Genomic DNA, 20,242 nt, shown 5'->3' on the forward strand with positions numbered 1-20,242 from the left:
AGTAGGAGTGTATGCTCATTGCAGATAGAGACTATGTCATATTTCAAAGTTCTGTTATTTGGCATATACAGTTATGGTTAGTATGTCCTCCTAGTGAACTGACCCTTTTGTCATCTGGAATGTCCCCTATTTTTTTCTGGTATGAATATAGCCACTCCAAACTTACATTGCCTACTATCATGGTGTATCTTTTTCCAGCCATTATGCTTAACCTATCCTCTTCTTATTTTTTAAAGTGCAACTATTATAGACAGCATGTAGTTGGGGCTTGTTTTTCAAAATCTATATGGATAACCTCTACCTCTGAACTTGAATATTAATATGCATTAATAGTTCACATAGATATTCATATGTTTTGACTTAGGCTTACCACTTTAATTCTTTGTTTTCTGTTTGCCCCCTCTGTTTATTTTTGCTCCTCTGCTCTATCTTTCCTGACTTTGTTGGAATTATTTTAACATGTTTGAGAATTCCATTTTAATTTATTCCTTGGCACTTGGGCTATACTCTTCTGCATTATTTGTTAGTTTGCTGTAGTGATTACAATACATATCTTTAACTTTCCATTCTAGTTAGAGTTATTATTGTACCACTTTACATAAAACACAGGGGCCCTGCAACTGTGTAGTTCTATTTATTCAACTACTCATTCCCAACTCTTTTCCTTTATTCTAGAGTTGTCATATGAATTCCAACTACTTGTTGTAAACTCTACAGTAAACACTGTCAGTTTTGCTTTAAATAGATTTCTTTATTTTTAAAAAACTAAGAGGTACATTAGTTTTTTGTATTTACCTATATATTTACTCTCTTAAGCGATTTTGTTCCTTCCTGAAGATCCAAATTTCCCTCCAGGGTTTTCCTCTTATCTTGGGGAGAACCTCCTTTTAGCGTTTCTTGTAGTGTAGGATGGCTGATGATAAATTTTCTTAATCCTCCATCCAAAAATATCTTAAGTGTATATTCATTCTAGAAGAATATTTTTGCTTCATGTAAAATTCAGTGTTGACAGAATTTTTTAAAGCATGTTATGCCATGTTCTCTATGGTGTATAGGCATTTAAAGAATTTTTTCTCCCTAAGGATGTCTGGGTGGCCCAGTCCCTTAAGCGTCTCTCTTAGACTCATGTCCTGATCTCAGGGTCCTGGGATTGAGCCCTATACTAGGCTCCCTGCTTGGCGGGGAGTCTCCTTCTCCCTCCCCTCCTTGCTCATGCTCTCTCTCTTGCTATCTTTGTGTCTCTGTCTCAAATAAATAAATAAATAAATAAACAAATCTTAAAAAAAAAAAAAAGGAAGAAACTGTTCTCCTCTATGTAATATATTACCTTTTCCTGGCAGCTTCTAAGACTTTCTATTTATATTCGAATTTCAACTGTTTGACCAAGATGTGTCTAAGTATGTTTTTTTTTTTTTTTTCATCTATATACTGCTTGGGGATCATTGAGTTTCTTGAATCTGTACATTTTTAGTTTTCACTAATTTTAAGAAGTTTTGGGCTATTAGTTCATCAACATTTTTTTCCGCCTCATTTTTCCTCTCTGTTCTCTTCCTGGGGACTCCAATTACACATATGTTAGACCCTCTGCTTTTGCTCTGCATCTGTTCATTCTTTCAATCTCTTTTCTCTCTTCTTCTATCTTCAAGTTTATTGACCCTTCTACATCATGTCTATCCTGCTATTAAATCCATGGAGTAAATGTTTTATTTCTAACTATTATGTTAAATTCTAAAAATTTCATTTGAGGTTCAAAAATATTTTGGACCAAAGACCAACGATTTAGTCAGTTGTGCCTATGCCATGAAGCCTCCATCAAAACCCCAGAGGATGTGTTTCAGAGTTTCCCAGTTCATGTTCGGATTTAGAGAGAGTGGCACACCTGAAGAGAATATGGAAGTTCCACATCCTTTCTCTATTCCTTGCCCTAGGTATCTCTTCCATTCAGCTGTCTCTGTGTTATAGCCTTTTATAAAAAGCTGGTAACCATTTAAGTTAAAAAAAAATTCTTTGCTCTTTGTATTTCTTTGTTCAGTTTTTCTAATTTATTACAAGTTATTTTCCATTACCTCATAGTTCATAGCTCTTATAGCTTCTTGTCTAAGAATTCAACATCTAGATCATTTTGGGGTACATTTCCATTGATTGTCTTTCTTCTTAAGACTGGGTCACACTTTGTATAATACTCTGGGCCTTATAAATGTTCTGCTGTAGAGGTTTTATATTCTTTTGGTTAAATTTATTCCTAGTACTTTTGATCTCATTTTAAACAGAATTATTTCTTTAATTTTTCATGCAGAGTATATGAAAATACAAGTGATATTTTTGTGTTAATCACATATCCTGCAAACTTCCTAAACTTTCACATTAATTCTAGTAGTTGTTTTGTAAATTTTTTTTTTTTGGATTTCCTATATACAAGATTATATTGTTTGTGAATAGACAGTTTTACTTCTTCCCTTCCAATATGTCACTAGTTTCTTTTTATTATTGTACTGACTAAAACCTCCAATACAACCTCCAAAATTGAATGGAAGTGATCAGAGTAGATATCCTTGTCTTGTTCCTGATCTGAAGGGAAAGCATTCAGTCTTTCACTCTTAAGTATGGTTTGTGGGTTTTTTCATAAACTGAGATTGAGAAAGTGATCATTTCTTTTGGAACAAAAAAGTCCAGGTATTAAGAAAAGACCAGAGTAATCTCACGAAACAAACTGTGGGTTGCTGGGGGGAGGGGGGGTGGGAGAAGGGGGGTAGGGTTATGGACATTGGGAACGGCATGTGCTTTTGGGTAAATTAGAACGGGAGGCGAACCATGAGAGACTATGGACTCTGAAAAACAATCTGAGGGGTTTGAAGTGGCGGGGGGTGGGAGGTTGGGGTACCAGGTGGTGGGTATTATAGAGGGCACGGCTTGCATGGAGCACTGGGTGTGGTGAAAAAATAATGAATACTGTTTTTCTGAAAATAAATAAATTGGAAAAAAATTAAAAAAAAAAAAAAAGAAAAGAAAAGACCAGAGTAAAACACAACAAAGTAGGGTCTATACGGAATCTATAACCTCATCTTTGGGAAGAACTGGCAGAGACAGTGGCTGATGACTCCATGTGGTAAAGCTAGATGGTACTAAGTATTGCTCCTTTCTTTGCCTTCTGTATCTGAGTAGGAAAAAGTTGTCAAAATGCTCCCATCCTATAAGCCTTTCTGGGCCCATCCCTAATGTTTTTTAGGGCTGGTGACATCAGCTAATGAATGAACAGGAAGTGAATAAATGGGATGCATGGAGAAGGCAATCCACAGGGAAGAGAGCTGGCTTATCAAGAGGGGTAAGTCTTCAGTACTAGTAAGTGGAGCTCCTATGCATTCCTATGGAATGCAGTTTTGAGTTTGTCAATAACACCATGTGTTTTCAAGATGTTATCCTGCTTTCTATTTGGCTAATGCAACATGTCTTTTGTTAATTTTCTATATCCTTCTCTATCCCCACCTCACTGTTGTAGGAAATCTCCCTCTGGAATCAAGCAGAATTCAGGAAAAATGCCCTGATACTAGGAGACTTATAACAGTTATAGCAATTATAATGTGGAGCATTTGGAAGAGTATATTGGCATCTTAGGTTTTTCACTTCCTTAATTGTGGGTTAGACAACCCAAATAAGAGGCATAAGTCACACTAGAGATTAGTAATACAAAGAGTAGAAAAAAGTATTACTAATATTAGCTAGCATCTTCATTTCAAAAAGTGATTCCATCCTAGACTTTTTGAAGAAAAGATTCTTTTCTACATATATTAGTGATATAAGTCTGATGAAATTTTCACTTGAAGATGTAGGGGTTGCCTCATCCTTAGAAAAAGGAGACCCTTTCCCAATTTTTGGTAGCAAGTTAGTATCTTCTAAAGTAATTTCCTCTGAAATGTAAATCACCCTTGGCAACAAGTTTCTGGATCCAGAGATGGAAAGTTACAGGATTAGATTTTCTTAAATGTCCCATGTTATGTGAAAGTTGAGAGGGAGCTTAAAGCTTAGATGACACCCCACTTCATAAATTACACACAGAAGACCCCTCTGTTTCCTCAGTTTCAGTACTACTGAATGTTGATTATTTATAGGTTTACATCAGAGAGGAAGAGAATGTTAGGAAGAACATGGGCTTTGGAACTAGGCACTCCTAGGATAGGGTTCCAACTCCACCACTTACTAACTAGATTTTGGTTAAGTTACTTTATTAATATCAATTTCTCATCAGGATTCTCGTGAAGGTTAAAATAGGTGATGTTTTTAAAGCATCTGTCACACAGCAAAACTTTTCTTTGTCAACCTCTCTATCATGAGTTCTGTCATCTTTGGAAAGTCATCCATTTAGTGGCATCTGATGGTTCCAATGGAGAATTACTGCCTTTGACCTTTGTTTTCTTCTACAGTTTAAGCCATTGTAACTCATATTTTCAGTGTCCTTTTCCTCTTTCCAGTCCCCTCTCCTCATATACCACTGTCTGCCCCTACAATACCCATAGCTTTTAGAAATACCAGACTTAGACCCCACAATTACCAATATAGTTAATATTTTACAACCTTCTTAAAAACTACACTTCAATAAGAAATAGGTCTAGAGAGTTTAAGTCAGTACATCTTCCAAAGTAAATTCAAAGTAATTTTAAGTGTCTTAGCTAAAATCAATTAGGAACAAATTAGGATCTATATCAATCAATCAATCAATAGCATATATTGCTCTAAGTGGGTCAAGAAAATCAGACAGAAATATCATCACTCTTCTAAAGATAAATACTGAGATTCAAAAGAACAGGTAGATGAGTGTGTCCTAAATAAAAAATTCCCTAAGAGGGTTTGTGGGGATGAAAAATACTTCCACTGAGTAATAGTACCCAAGAGCAGTGGGGCTGGTGGGGGAAAGTGGGTAGAATCTTGAGGTCAGTTACTCCAACCCATATCCAAACAATCTAGCACATTCTTTATAGATAAATAATAACAGTGATAACAGTAATGTCAAGCCCTTACGTGGAGTTTGTTATGTGACCTATAATACCAATTTATTTCATCCTAATAAGAACCTTATGAGGTAGGTAGTAAACCCATTTCACAGAAGAAAACTGAAGACAGAGGCATAAATGACCATCCATCTCTGCTTGAACTTTCACCATCTCTCAGTTCCATTACGGAAGAGCTATGCCTATAAAAATTTCCCCTGATAAGAGTTCATCCCAAACAACTTCAACTCATTTTCATTCAGTCCGAGCTATTTCTTCTTCCTCCCAGATGACAGGAATTCCCACCCCAAACTCAGCATGCACTTTCAGTCTACTGCCCTCCCTAGACGAAGGCAGTGTTTTCCAGAAAGCATCCCTTGGCATCACTCTAAAGGTTATTGTCTGAATTACAAATTTACCTTTGCCCTTTGCTTCAGGGAAGGCCCCAAATACCACATTGCTTCTTCTTATGGTCCTAGAGCTCTGGGCATGCAATAATTCAGGTCTCCTTAACAAGCAGGCAGAGATTCTGTTGTCCAGGGGACAGCACTCAGTAAACATGCTGGGCTCCAAACCTCCCCTACCTTCACTTACTCTGAAACTAATTACCTTGCTAACCACAGAGGCTGTGCAGCCGAGCTAATGAGCAGCTGGACCATAGCACTTTTTGTTCTCTGGGGGAAAGGCACAAGACAGCAACAGGGATGGGAGCCTCAGGAAGCTCAGGTCAGTTCTCTGAGATTCAGCCTCAGAAATTCTTAAAATACCACTTAGCCGGGAGATGGAACTTGGACACAAATTTCTCCTGGTGCTGAACGCATCCATTAATTAGCATTCAGAGAAATAAAGAAAAATGAAGATTTAAAGGTCACTGCATTAGCATTTCACCCCCATTTCTGAATAGTTATTTGTGTATACTAATTTTCCACCCATTCCTTCTATTAATCACTGTCTCTAAGGAGAACTTGGCCAAAACACATTAGCAGACATGCATCCTGGCGGCAATATTCTCCTCTATAAATAATAATACAAGAAATCATGGTTTATTTGCTCAACTTTAACATTTTCATGTAAAAGAAAATCATGGAGGCGGTTAAACTTCTGGTTCCCACTGAAAGAACCCAGAATTTCTTCTTTCTCTGAAAACCAGGATCAGTATCAGGGTTGGGGTTTTTGGATTTTTTTTTTTTTTTAAATACCAAAACCTGGCCAGTTCTCTCTTTTTTATAAAAGATCCACTAGTGACAGACCTTTTCCTGTGTGAGCTAAAGAAAAGTCATCACAGTCTTTCAGGTGCAGAAAACACAATGTTATTTAGATTTTAAGCTTGTCAGAGTCCAGAGAATGTTTTGGCTTCATGGAGCAGTTTGGTATTTCAGCAGCTTCTGGTCACCACACCTGCACCAACCCTAACCCTCTGCCTCCACCATCTGCAATAACCTGAAAGCTCTTACCTCAAAAGAGCTCCTGTCTTGCGACGAGCATCATCTGGATTCTTCCCGTGCTGCCCTGCTCTCCTACAGCCAAAGCACAATAGTCCCTGAGTAAATGGGTGGAAAGCAAGTTCCACACCAGAGCCCCCCAACTCCCACAAGCTAAGAGAAACCAAGGCAGCTGCTAGTCTCCTTCAGGATGTCTTCCAACTAGCACTGCTTCTTCAACCCCCACGCTTTGTGGGAAACATGTTACACTTTACTGTGGAAAGACGTTCTCAGAAAAAAAAAATCTGTGCCAGGTGCTTTCTTTGCAGGGAGACCTCTTAGAGTCTGTGGGGTTGGGGAGCTGGGGCACCAATCATTATGACCAGTGAGAGCAGCCTTGAGCTTGGCCACCAACAAAGCACATTTATGTTTACTACATGTTCACATTGTATTTCTTCAGTAGTACACACTCAACCTACATCAAGTACAGAACGTGCCTGATCTTGATGGGAGAAGGAGTTCATGTCCTGACTTGACAATTCATCTCTGAGATCTTTTTTTTTTTTTTAATTCAAAACCAGTAGCTATAAAGGTCATTTGAAAAATTTGTTGCCATCTTTGAATAATTTCCTATGCGTGAGAGAAGAGTAAGTTGGAACAGGGAAAGGAACTGATGCTTCTTCACAGGTGTCACCCGAGAGGCCTGAGTCCTTCTCATGCATGGTGGTGGTACCTCCTCTTTCCTCCCTCCCCACTCACATGTTGGCATTGCCCATTTAATGTGAGGTTTATTATTATCCAGGTTGATTTATCAGCACTATTGATTTACCAGCCTTCACTGGGCATAGCGATACCCAATGAGCTCCATTATTATAAATATAATAAGAAACTGACCTCCCTCATTACACAATTCCATGTGCAATTGACCCCACTGCTTCTATCGAATGATGCACACCCAGGAACGTAAACGCTTAAAAAATTATTGAAAGCAGAAATCAAATGCATGTTTTCTAGTATCCATAAGCTGTTCAGGCCCTCTCCTCTGAGGAAGGTATGAACAAAACATTACATTTTCACGGTGCATCGGGAGAAGCCCCCAGGTGGTACACAGCCCCTTCCACGGTTAAAAATAAAGGAGTTTGGGATCCATCCAAGAGGGAAGAACTCCACTGCTATGCACACAGAATTTCAAGAACTTCTAAAAAAAACTCTACAACTTCGTCAGCAGCCATTATGAACTGATAGTGCCACACACCACCTCCTGACTCTGACCCAGCCGAGTTCCCTGGCACCCATACACCAACAGGCAATGAGACCGTGGCTTGGAATAGAAAACACAATACCTACAGTGACACTAAAGGTCATCAGAATACAGTCAACCCACAGCTGAAGAAAATAGAAGTGGCCACGACTCAATTTCCTTGCTCAAAAAGGCAAGTTGACACTAAGAACCAAATACGGGGCAGAATGGCATTTAATGGAGCTATACCGACAAATACCTAGGATATGGTTAACAAAACGTCTGAACAAAATAGTTTCACATTTTGGTTTGAATAAAAGAGTTATGAGGGCCCGTGCTGCACTTCAGAGCCCTGGCTGGCCCTCTAACTGTATCTGGCAGGAGGCTCCCTCGCCAGATGCAAGTGGGAGCTCGTCTGGGTCCTCATGTGGCCCGACGCTCCCTGGACCTAACCTGCCCAGGGACAGAGCCAGATTCATGGTAACAGCGATGTTTCAAGCCCCAGAGGCTCCTTTCTACTCCCCTGCCAAGAGCCCCTGAGTGCCCAGGGGGAGTCCACAGGAACCTGTGCTATGGGGTACCCCCCAAACCCCCTCCTGCTGGCACTGCATGCACATGCTCTGCTCAGAGCCGGGACCCCAGCGGGCTCTGCAGCTGCCATTCACTGCACCGTCCCCAGCCCCCAGCCCCCAGCCCGGCACGATGCCTCGGCTGTCTGGTGGCGGATGGCAAAGTAAGGCGGAATTCTCTCCTGTCATTTCAGTGACAGTCACTTAAGCCACACTTTCCGCTATCCCAGTAATTACGGTTTTAGCAGAACAGCTCTTCTAGTCCTTACCAACCATTCTCTCTCCTTAGGTCCAGGGGGTATCAGAATCCAGCATGCATAAAACATACGTACTGCCCTTATCGTCACTACACTCCTCTGATGACTAAGGCTCGGTGCTGAGTCAGGTCAGCATGGCTGGCTCCTTCTTGCCTCTGGATAATGTCCCCCCCACGGGGGCGACTTAGCTCATCTGCACAGAAGCTTCCGCCATGTCATCCTGCACATAGCCAGTCACGCCCAGAGACATCAGAGGAGCAGCAGCGGGCAGACATCAGGCTGGAGCAGCGCTCCCTCAGATCGCCATATAGGAAAGCTATCTCACAGGGTCACAGAGGATGGCCCACAAGGGCACAAGCCTCTGGGCAGGGAGCCAACACACAAAGAAGATCATCATTCTCATGTTTATTTGCTTCTTCTGGCCCGCCACACCTATCACCATCAGAGAAGCTATTTCCGATTCCAGGGAGGTGGTACGTGGCTTTGAATCAGAAATGTAAAAGCTTCCTTAACTTCCCTAAAAGCAAGGATCGAACTGAGATTTGGTTGGTGGAATGCTGCAGAGAAATTTCCATCTCTTCTGTGAGGTATTTCAAGTCCTCTGTTGTCCCTAAGGCTCACCTGTCCCCAAAAGCCACTCAGGAAATATTTGTTAAACAAAATGAAGTTCTTTAAAAAAAATTTAAAAAAAGATTTTATTTATTTACTTGTCAGAGAGAACAAGCTTAAGCAGAAGGAGCAGCAGGCAGAGGGAGAAACAGCCTCCCCACTACGCAGAGCTCGATGCTGATGCCGATGCCTGGGCTCCATCCCGGGACCCAGGGATCTTGACCTGAGCCAAAGGCAGACACTTCACCAGCTGAGCCATCCAGTCATCCCTAACAAAATGAAGTTCTATTTCATCCCCACTGTGGAAGAAGAAAAGAGATAAGGGAAAGAAAAAATTTTGTTCATTTTGTCCCATTTCAAGTCCTAAATCAAATCTACCATTCTCATATCTACTCTACAAAAGACCAACATTTCCAGTGGAGCCGTTCTTCACATCCTGCTTAATACTGGGAGGGGAAATGCACAGAGGAACTTTTCAGGTGACTTGAAAAAGCATGGCTGAAAATGTTTTCTGTTAATGATTAAGATGGAAAATAAATGTTCTATATTTACCAATAAGTCTAGATTTTAAAAGTACCCCTAGCATTATCTCACCTCCATGAGGTTAGTAAATAGCATTTTTTTCTTCCTGTTTTAGAGGCAAGATATAAGGGACCATTTAGTTATGTACCCAAGCACTCACTCTTTCACTTGCCCGTCCGTCCGTCTGTCCGTCCATCCATCCAACCATCCATCCACACTTTATTCCTTCCAGCTCAAACCTGAATTACATTCACCTTTTTACCTGTATATTGCAAAGAAGTACCAAAATCACATGAACAGGAGACGGTAGAGGCTTACATTCTTTCTCCCTAGCTCATCCCTCATCATCTGTATTCAATCAGAGAAACGGAACCACCAGGAAATAATGTATTAAGGGATTTACTGTAGGGAAGTCCAAAAGTCCATAATGGCAGGCTGTCAGGAAGGGCAGGTTGGAATTCTCGGGTACTGGCTGAAGCTGCTGTCCTCTTCTTTAAAGAAGAGGGCCTTTCAACTGATTGAATCAAGCCCATTCAGATTATCTACAATAATTTCACTCATTTCAAGTTAACCGATTATGGAATTTAATCACAACTACAGAATACCTTCCCACCACCACCAAATTAGTGTTTGATGGAGTAACTGGGGACTATAACCAAGCCAAGTTCACACATAAAACTGACCCTCACACCATTCATAAGACAATACTTCAAGCCCACTGGTCTTGACTTCCTCAAACCGTTCACTCTACTCTTTACACCACTTCAGCCATTCAGAATCATAATTACACTTGGCATCACATCTTTATGGACAATTATTCAAACTCTAAGATCTGTGACTATGAAATACATTTGACTGCATTTAACATTTCCTCCTCTCTCAAACCAGCTGATGGTGTCTTCCATGTCCACCATATCCAACATGTCCAACATGTCTGTCTTGTCCAGCCCTGGACCCTGCCATGTGCCCCTCATCCACCAACATACTTTTAGCCAACATCACATTCCACCTAATGAAACATGCTCTGACCGCTCAAGCATCCCTTCTCTGACATATCCTCCTGATGTAGCTGAATTTTCAATCCCTGCTCTTGGGAAACCCCCATTTTTCTTGTTATGTCTCTCAGTGTGTCTCTTTCTCTCTGTGTCTCTCTCTCTCGATATAAAGTTATTCAATGAGGTCAGTGATTGATGCTACCATAAATTCATGTTCTCTACCCTAGGCCAGACCCTCACTGCTGCTTGGATATCCACTTACCTCTAGCTGATTCCTTCTGCCATCCCTCCAATATATTAAATTTTATCTCCCATTTTTCAAGGCTCCACACATCCCATCTGTGCAGGTGACCTGGTGTCCAAAGGGCTGAAGATGCACAACATGAACTTCCTCCCTCTCCCTTCCACTTCTATGTGTCTCTGTTTCTCCTGCTTTCTGCTCCTTCCCTCCCATTACAGAGAGGATTCTCTCATTCTTTCTGAGGCTAATTCTATTTGTAGTAGCCATGCTAAGCCTCCGGACTCTTGTTGAATCTTGTCTTTTATTTTATCATCCCTCTGTCTTATATCCATCAAATTATTTCCCTCTTCATTGCTTTTTTTTTTTTTACCGACCATTAAATACATGTGCAGACTTCTATTCTAAAACAAAACTTACCAGAATAAAATCCCTCTCATACCCCCACTTCTTCCTGAATGTACATTCTCCTATCATTTGCCTTTCTTTCTCTCCCAATGCCCTCAAAAAGCCTACTCTGTCCACTTTCATTCTGTCCCTGGCTAGGGCTTTCTCACCAAAGAAACCATTATCTTGATGACTTGCCATCCAACCAAATACAGTGACCTTTCTGCAGTATTTGATGGTTAAACAAACCTCTCAGTTTTCCAAGACCTGGGAATTTGTTGCTTGTCCTGCCTCTCTTGAGTACTCTCCCTCTATCCCTTACCAGTAATTCTCCTTTGTGCACATTTATAGATTATATGTCCTTACATTTTCAACTGGTATTTATGCCCCCCCCCCAAATTCACCATGATACAGTAGAAGGATGTGAAGACACACGAAAACCAGGGTATGTGGAACCAGGGAAAATACATTTAAAAATAATAATGGGGCTACTTTATGAAAAATGCAAAACTGGCTATGTTTACTATGAAACCAAGAAATAGACACACTCTCCAGACCCAGAGGTAGGTCATTCACTGTCCTCTGCCACCAAGGGTGCTTTCATGGAAAAAAAAAATCAGAATCATTGAGCACATGATCTCATTTGACCATGATGGTAAACCAGTTATCACTTCTGCATGAACAAAAGCTGTGCGTAGGTTAAGTTCCTTGATTAACTTGTGGTTTCAGTTATCTAGTGCTGCCTAACAAATTACTTTAAGCTTAGTGGTTTAAAACAACGACCAATTTATTATTTCAAACAACCGTGTGGACAGACTGAGGCTCAGCTGGACTATTCCTTTTATGGCCTCACTTGGGATTTGTCGTGAAGTTGTATCAGATGGTGACTGGGGCTCGAAGGTCTTAGATGGCTCACTGACACGTCTGGCACCTGGCTGGGGACAGCTAAAAGGCTGGGCTCAGTTGGGATGCTGAGACGGCTGTCTCTCTCCCTCCCCACACAGTCTTAGGGCATCTCTCTATATACATATATGGTTTCTTCAGCAGATTATTGGATTTCTTACACGGGAGGCTCAGAGCTCCCCAAAGAACAAAAGCCTTTTTAAGTCTTAAAACCAGAACAGGCGGAGTATCTCTTCTGTCATATTCCATTGGCTAGAGCAACTCACAGACCCAGACTTTGCTCAAGGGGAAGGGAAGCATGGCTCAAAAAAGACTACCAATGTGAGCAACCACTGCACTTGCCTGAATGAGGAAATGGGACTTGGACCCAGTTCTTTAACTCTAAGTTTTGGTGAATCTTGTTCTTTTTCCAAAACTTGTTCTTTTTCCACTGCCTTCATTGTTGTTATTCTCACCCTTAAATTCAGTTCTACTGTCAGACCGTTTTTCCCTTCTTCTTTGGTGACCTTATTCCATTTCAGGAATTCAGCTGTTCACATCCATAGGATAAACATGACTTCTTCCATTTCCCATGGTCTGCTGGACTGAGAAGTCCAACTGGTCCCTTGGGCTGAACATGCCCAAGATAGGATCCATATTCTTCCCTTCTGTGCTCGCTGACCTCCTGTTTTCCCTATATTTGATTCTGGAATTGGCTGCTCCTAATCACCCAGGATTAAAATCTAGGATTCTAAACACCTTTGACACTGCCCTCTCCCACCAACCACACATAATCAAGGTCCAGATGCTCTCCATCTGACCTTCTCTTCACCTTTCAGTCCATGCCTTTCTTATTATTCCTACTCCATTCCTAAGATTCAGAAAACTTTGGCTTGACTGTTTTAAAAGTTATAATTTTAAGCACAATAAATTGTTTAAAACTAGAGGGGGAAAAATCAGTCATAACCCAAGAACACCAGAGCTCTCACATAATTACAATCTTAATTTGGTTCATTTTTCAAATGCATTTTTTAGAGAATATGATTATATTATATATCTTATTGACTATTTCCTTTACTCATAATATCTTTCAATTTTGCAATAGTCTTCATAGCCATAAGATTTTAATGACTGTACAACTTTCCATCCTATGAAAGTATCCTAATCTACTTAACAATTTCTTTATTGTTGAATCTTGTTCTCAGCACTACCTTTTTTTTTTTTTTTGCTATTGTAAGCCACTTCGTGATGGATAAAAAACTTCATTTATGTAGCTTTTTAATGTTTGAGTTTATTGCCTGTATACACAAAATTAGTATTACTGGGTTTAATGATATGAATACTCTTACAGTTTTGACACATTGTCAATTACTTTCCAAACCAGTTGAACTGTCTTACATACACTTTTGTATATATGAATATGCAGTTTTCCTATGCCTGCAATTGAAACTCAATATTATCATCAAAATTTTGCTAACTTAATTTGAAAAAAGTGATATCATTATTTCAGTTTGGAATTCCTTGACTGATAGTAAAACTAGACTTTTTGTTATGTTTGTTTACTAAATTATGGCTCTTTCATTTAGGAATTGTAAGTCTATGTCTTTGTCAGCTTTTTTTTTGATATCTTACTATATTTCTTATCAATTTTGGTACTTTATACAATGGCACTTGATACAATAACTATATAACATTTTGTTATATTTGCTATAAACATTTCTTGCCATCCTTTTTGTGTGTGTGTGTGGTAGTCTACCTATAGTCTATTTCCTCTTCAATCATCTAAACACATTTTAATAAGATTTTTTTCAAGTCACAGCTCTGAATGTGACAAACACCTATTCTCCTGAAGCTGTTTCAAAAAATTGAAGCAGAAGGAAAACTTCCAGACTCTTTTTATGAAGCCAGCATTACCCTGATCCCCAAACCAGGCAAGGACCCTACCAAAAAGGAGAATTTCAGACAAATATCACTGATGAATATGGATGCTAAGATTCTCAACAAGATTCTAGCCAACAGGATCCAACAGCACATTAAAAAGATTATCCACCATGATCAGGTGGGATTCATCCCTGGGCTATAAGGATGGTTCAACATTCGCAAATCAATCAATGTGATACAACAAATTAATATGAGAAGAGAGAAGAACCACATGGTCCTCTCAATTGATGCAGAAAAAGCATTTGACAAAATCCAGCATCCGTTCCTGATTAAAACGCTTCAAAGTATAGGGATAGAGGGAACATTCCTGAACCTCATCAAATCTATCTATGAAAGACCCACAGCAAATATCATCCTCAATGGGAAAAAGCTTGCAGCCTTCCCATTGAGATCAGGAACAAGACAAGGATGCCCACTTTCACCACTCTTGTTCAATCTCCTAAAATCAAACCAACCAACCAACCAACAATGACAAAGGTCAGTAGTTCCTTATTCTTTATTACAGCAGTTCTCATTTCTTGTCACTTAGGACATACGTAACAGATGGCAGTCAGAGGCCTGACATACCGTCATTGCACATGCAGGGTTACGTATAACTTTTCGCAAATTTGTTATAATTTCACCTTTTTTTCTATCACGTTTAAAAAAATCATATCAAGAGTTTCTACTTGTCTTCTGAGATTGTCTAATTTTTCATTTGTTACAAGCATCTTTTCTTTTACCTGATTAAGCATAGTTATAATTGCTACTTTAATGTTCTTTTCTGACAATTTGAAAAACTTTACATTTTCTTGGAGATAGCATCTGTTGACTATTATTTCCCTTAGGAATGGGTCATATTTTCCTGGTTATTCAAACATCAAGTAATTTTTGACTAGGTCTTTGACATGCTAATACTATGTTGTGAAGACTCTCAATTCTCTTACATCCCTCCATAGAGTATTTGCATACTCTTCTCTATCTCTTTCACTCACTCTCTCTCTTTTTTTTACTCTTTAGAAAGCAATTAACTTGGTTAGACTCAACGTGCAAAATGCAAACTTTCCTGCTCTGGGGGTGGCTCTGCATGTGTGGGTCAACAATCTGTCAGAGTCTTGGGTAGTTTATACACAGAATCTGACATTCCCTTCCCTGGTTCTCTCATTTCTGGAGTTTGCCTCTATCACTTCCAGCAGTCCAACTTGCTCATGGATCCTTTCTCTAACTCCTCTTGCCAGAGAGACACGGGCTTTCTACTGAAGCTTTAACCCTTCCTGCCCACACCGTCATCACCCTCAGGGTAAAACTGATGCTGGTCACTGGCAGTTACATCTTCCAAGTTTTGACTCCCTTTTGGCTTTTCTACACTCTCCAGACCCCTCAAAGAGACTTTTTTTTGTTGTTATTCAGAAGTTACAGTTGTTATCTGTCAGGGTATCAGGCTGTTAGATTAGAAATTTACTCTACCATCCTGGAAGCAAACTCTTTCAGAACATGTAATTGGTTAGGTACAATAGAAGGCTCATAAAAATATAGACAGTGCTTGTTCAAAGTGAGCACAGAGGCATTTTAATTTGGGGAATCACTATGTCACTCATAACTTTTTCTTTAATTATGGCTACAGAAGTACAAGAAGTTGCAAATATACTAGCATTTCTATCAATCACCTATATATACATTTTCAGTGAACATATACAGCTTTTGTAACTCTTGTTATGTTTGTCCTGATTATATCCTCTGAAATATAACATGTGTCTGTTAAATATACATAATTTATATTAATATTTAATATCTGTGAACATATATTTAGCAATTTTTTTGTATTTTAAAAATATTGAAAGTATTGACATAAACCAATCCCTTACAGCTTACCATCTGTAGTACAAAGGGCTCTAACCCTTGTGGCTCATCACCATCAGATCAATTTAATAAATATTCTCATGTAGATTTTATAATCCTTGTTTCCTTTCTCTAAGGCAAGCAAACTCTACATAAACTGGTTTATTCTGATTCCCATAAATATTTTCCAACTACCTCACAACTACGTTACCACATTGTTGGTATATACCTAGGTTTTGTCATTGTTTGTTGGTTGGTTTTTTTTGGGCGGGGTGGGGAAGGATTGAACTCCTATACTAAAATGTACTTTTTAAGTGTCCTGAGAAACAGTAGGTTCCAGTGGGAAGCTTGGAACCAATGCTCATTAATAGACTTTTTTTATACATTTCCAAAGGCAGGTGGGAACATTGTATGTTGGTTTGGTTAAGGTCAGTGGAATCTTGGTCTCAAAGGGGTGGGAGAATTCAGTTCCTCCTCGATTAAGCATCATAAGAACATTGGCAATATCACTGGTATCCTATGTTTGATGTGCACATAGAAACTGTGGTAAGAACACAAGATCTTTGGCAGTATTGCTGGCTTCCTCCATCTCCTACATTGGCCACTTGGTAAAATGAACCTTGCAGCAGGTCCTAGGAGAGCAGTATGGTCTAACTTCAGACCTAGAGTCCATTTTCATGGGCCATTTTCACTGCTGAGTTTTCCATATAGAGAAATACACTTTTTTATAGGCAAGCAATATTCACACCCCTGGGACTGCTTCCATCATCCATCTGCAACCATAAGAATCATATCCCCTAATATGTGATATATAAGACTTACGTTTGTGACTGAATGTCCATGTGGATCCCTCTCTAAAGAGTAAACATGCATGTATGCTTAGTGCATATTCTCAGCTCAGCTTCTATTCCGCAAAGCCGATCAGCTTGAGGTCCTGTAACCACAGTGCATTGGGTCTCACTATGGACATTTTGCTTGGTCACTTCCACTTTTACCATCACACCAGCCACACACTTCAAACCACATCTGAAAATTGATCCCCCTTAAGTAGCTTCCCCAACAGATTCCTCTTGATTTTACTATTTTGGAAGAGAGATTACTAAGTCACTGCTACATTATTTTGTACTTGTTTTCTCTTACTTGCTAGTTTTTAACCAGTTCCCTAGCTAAGCAAGATTATTACAAATACGACTACTATTGCTCCCACAATCTCTTAGATGAGCCTAAAATTCATTTTAATATCCTAGATCAGTAGATTGAAAAAAAAAACAGATTAAAAATATTTTTTTTCTTTTTTAGCTATTACTTTTGCATTATGGAAAAATTATAAAAAATAGAAAACGATAAAATATTCATAATTTCACCTGCCAGCAACAGTAGCTGTTAGTATGTTGGATAAATCATCCAAAAAATCAGTCTATATAACTGTACAGACAAATATGGACATGGACATGGACCTAAAAATAGATGCAGACACAGATATATAACAAAAGTGTGCAGCTTGTATTCTAGTGAGTTTTGAAAAAAACTGACTAGATTATGAATGGTAATATAGATAATTGCCTGGGGAAAATTTGACTTAGATGTTTTACATTAACAATTTACTTTATCAGTTTTTAGGTTAACTTCCAAAAGACCATTTTCCATTTTCCTTTATCTGTAAGAGTGGAAAGGGATATTGCCAGTTCATGGGATATAAGGACTTCCTGGACATAAGGAAGGTTAAATACAAACAGAGCTTTCTAAGGGATGTTATGTAATCTCCTCTAAATATTTTAATAGAAACTATAATAACATTACATAGAACCTAACACATAAGGAACAATAACAATGAGACCTTCTCTGAAGACAAGAGTAAAATGGTAAAACAACTCTCCAGGTTGCCACATAACATTCTGGTTCTATCCATGCGGCAAGGGGGCTGAGTCATGAGTCATGGAAACGTGGTTTCAACTCTGGTATTAACAACCTCTGCGACCAGGGAAGTCAGTTTACCTGCGTGAGCAGTAACAACCAGTTTCACAATAACGGTGTTACAGAGAAGATAATCGATAAGAGCATGTAGCACATCAGCCATGGTCCTGATTCCTTTGCTTCTGGATAAGGAGAAGAGACTAACTTCTTGTTGGTTCCTATACTTCCTGTGAGACTTTGTAAATAGAAACTACTTAAAAAAAAAAAAAAAAAAAAAAAGGCAGGGCTCCTGTCTGGCTCAGTCGTTAAGCATCTGGCTTCTGCTCAGGTCATGATCCCAGGGTCCTGGGGTCAAGTCCCACATCAGGCCCCCTGCTTGGCGGGAAGCCTGCTTCTCCCTTTCTCACTCCCCCTGCTTCTGTTCCCTCTCTTGCTGTATCTCCCTCTGTCAAATAAATAAATAAAATCTTAAATAAATAAAATTTTTTTTTAAAAAAAGTCAGTATGACTTAAGAGCTATCAGCTTCTTAGAGATTGGCAAAGATTTTCTGACAAAATAAAGCACACACCCCACCCCACATTCTTATACTCATGCAAAGCTTTTGGTATGATTATACTCCATTTCCTGGGTTTAGCTGGACCAGAAAATATAGCAGAGGGTGAGAACAAGCAATTTCAGAGCTTCTGAAACTCAGACAGTAGGGAAAAATAATGCAAACTATTAGAAAAAACTGGGGACTAATAAACCTAAGTAATGTCTGCCCAGTACTGTCTCCTTGGGGTATAATGCTGTCCCTGGGGTGGGGGTGGGGGAGTCTTCAGAGCACAGAGCAGCCATCCCAATATTCAGAGAGCTCATCAGTCCCACACATAAAGGCAAACACACTCTTTAATAACCTGGCATTCTTTGGCTAGCATTAGCATTGTAATATATTTATTCTGATAAAGTTCTAATTTTTACAGCCATTTGGGCAGGTCAGAGAAGTGAGACGAAAGAAGAAAATGGGAGCTAAAGAAAAGACTATATCCAGGCATGTTCTATCAAACGTGAGAGGTTGAGCATCAGTTTTCTTAACTGTAAAACACACATAGTCATTCTTGGTGAGGTGTCATGATGTTCAAATTATACAACTGACCTGAAAGAGCTGATAAATTGGAAAATATTATATTATTATAAGGTAATATTATTACGAAGGATAAAAATCCCTTCTTCTGTATATTGGGTACGCATGATGTCCTCTACTAGCAAAATCCCAGCCCCATGGCCCCTGTACATAGCTAGTTTATTGTACTTTCTGCATTATACCACCAATCGAGACTTCTCCTCTGGGACCCAGAACATCCATCCATTGCCTACTTTATATGTGTGCTGGACTGTCTCCAAGCCACCACAAACTCTACAGGTCCAAAGGTAAACCCATGATCTTTCCTCTTCACACCTGGTCCCTGGTCAACCCTCTGTACCTCAGGGAATGATGCCACCTCTCCTCCAACTGCTCAAGCCAGAAACTTGGGAAATATCACTGGCATCTCCCTCCCATCCATGCTCTGTCCCAGTCCATCACCAAGTCCTATCAACAGCACTGCCTCAACTATCTCCTGAGTCTGCCTACTTGTCATCTCCTCACTACAGCCACCACCATCCCGATTCAAGCAACCTCTTTCCTGTCTCCTCCAGCTCTTCCTATAGCCCCATTCTTACCTCACCTCCTTACCCATATGCTTTTTTAAAAAGATTTTACTTATTTACTTATTTGAAAGTGTGAGCAAGAGAGAGAGAGCACAAGCAGAGCAAGGGGCAGAGGGAGAGGGAGAAGCAGACACCCGCTGAGCAGTGAGCCTGATGCAGGATTTGATCCCAGGACCTTGGGATCATGACCTAAGCCAAAGGCAGATGCTTAACCAACTGAGACACCCAGGGGACCCTATCTGCTTTTTAAAAAGTTTTTTTTTTAATTTCTTTTCAATGTTCCAGAATTCATTGTTTATGCACCACACCCAGTGTGATTTGCTTTTAATACTACTTAGGAAGTACTTTTTTTCAAAACACAGATACATCTTGTCATCTTTCTGCTTAAATGTCATCAATGGCTTCCCATCACTCTGAGGAAAAAGATACTGGGGGCACCTGGGTAGTTCAGTAGGTTAAGCATCTGACTGGTGACTTTGGCTCAGGTCATGATCTCAGGGTTGTGGGATGGAGCTCTGCATTAGGCTCTATGCTTGGGGGGGTGGGGGGTAAGGGAACCTGCTGGAAATTCCCTCTTTCTCTGTCTATCTCCGCACCCCTTCAATGCCCTGCTCCTGTTCACATATACTCTCTCCCAGAAAGAAAGAAAGAAAGAAAGAAAGAAAGAAAGAAAGAAAGAAAGAAAGAAAGAAAGAAAGAAAGACACTGAGGCTTCACAGTCCAGCCACCAGCCACTGATCCAGCCTCACCATCTTGGTCCACTCTAAGCAAACTGAC

General features: G+C 39.8%; 1 protein-coding gene and 1 pseudogene across 1 annotated transcript in view; both read right to left on the reverse strand.

The window, feature by feature from the left end:
* PELI2 (pellino E3 ubiquitin protein ligase family member 2) overlaps window positions 1-6,455 on the reverse strand; it is a 321,668-nt gene extending 315,213 nt beyond the window's left edge. Inside the window, exon 1 of the mRNA XM_044231882.1 lies at window positions 6,437-6,455. The gene's annotated coding sequence lies outside the window, so the exon portion shown is untranslated. The remainder of the gene's footprint in view (window positions 1-6,436) is intronic.
* LOC122894490 overlaps window positions 1-20,242 on the reverse strand; it is a 148,517-nt pseudogene that overhangs the window by 63,526 nt on the left and 64,749 nt on the right.

Source organism: Neovison vison, chromosome 13, assembly GCF_020171115.1.
Source record: "Neovison vison isolate M4711 chromosome 13, ASM_NN_V1, whole genome shotgun sequence".
Lineage (NCBI taxonomy): Eukaryota > Metazoa > Chordata > Mammalia > Carnivora > Mustelidae > Neogale > Neogale vison.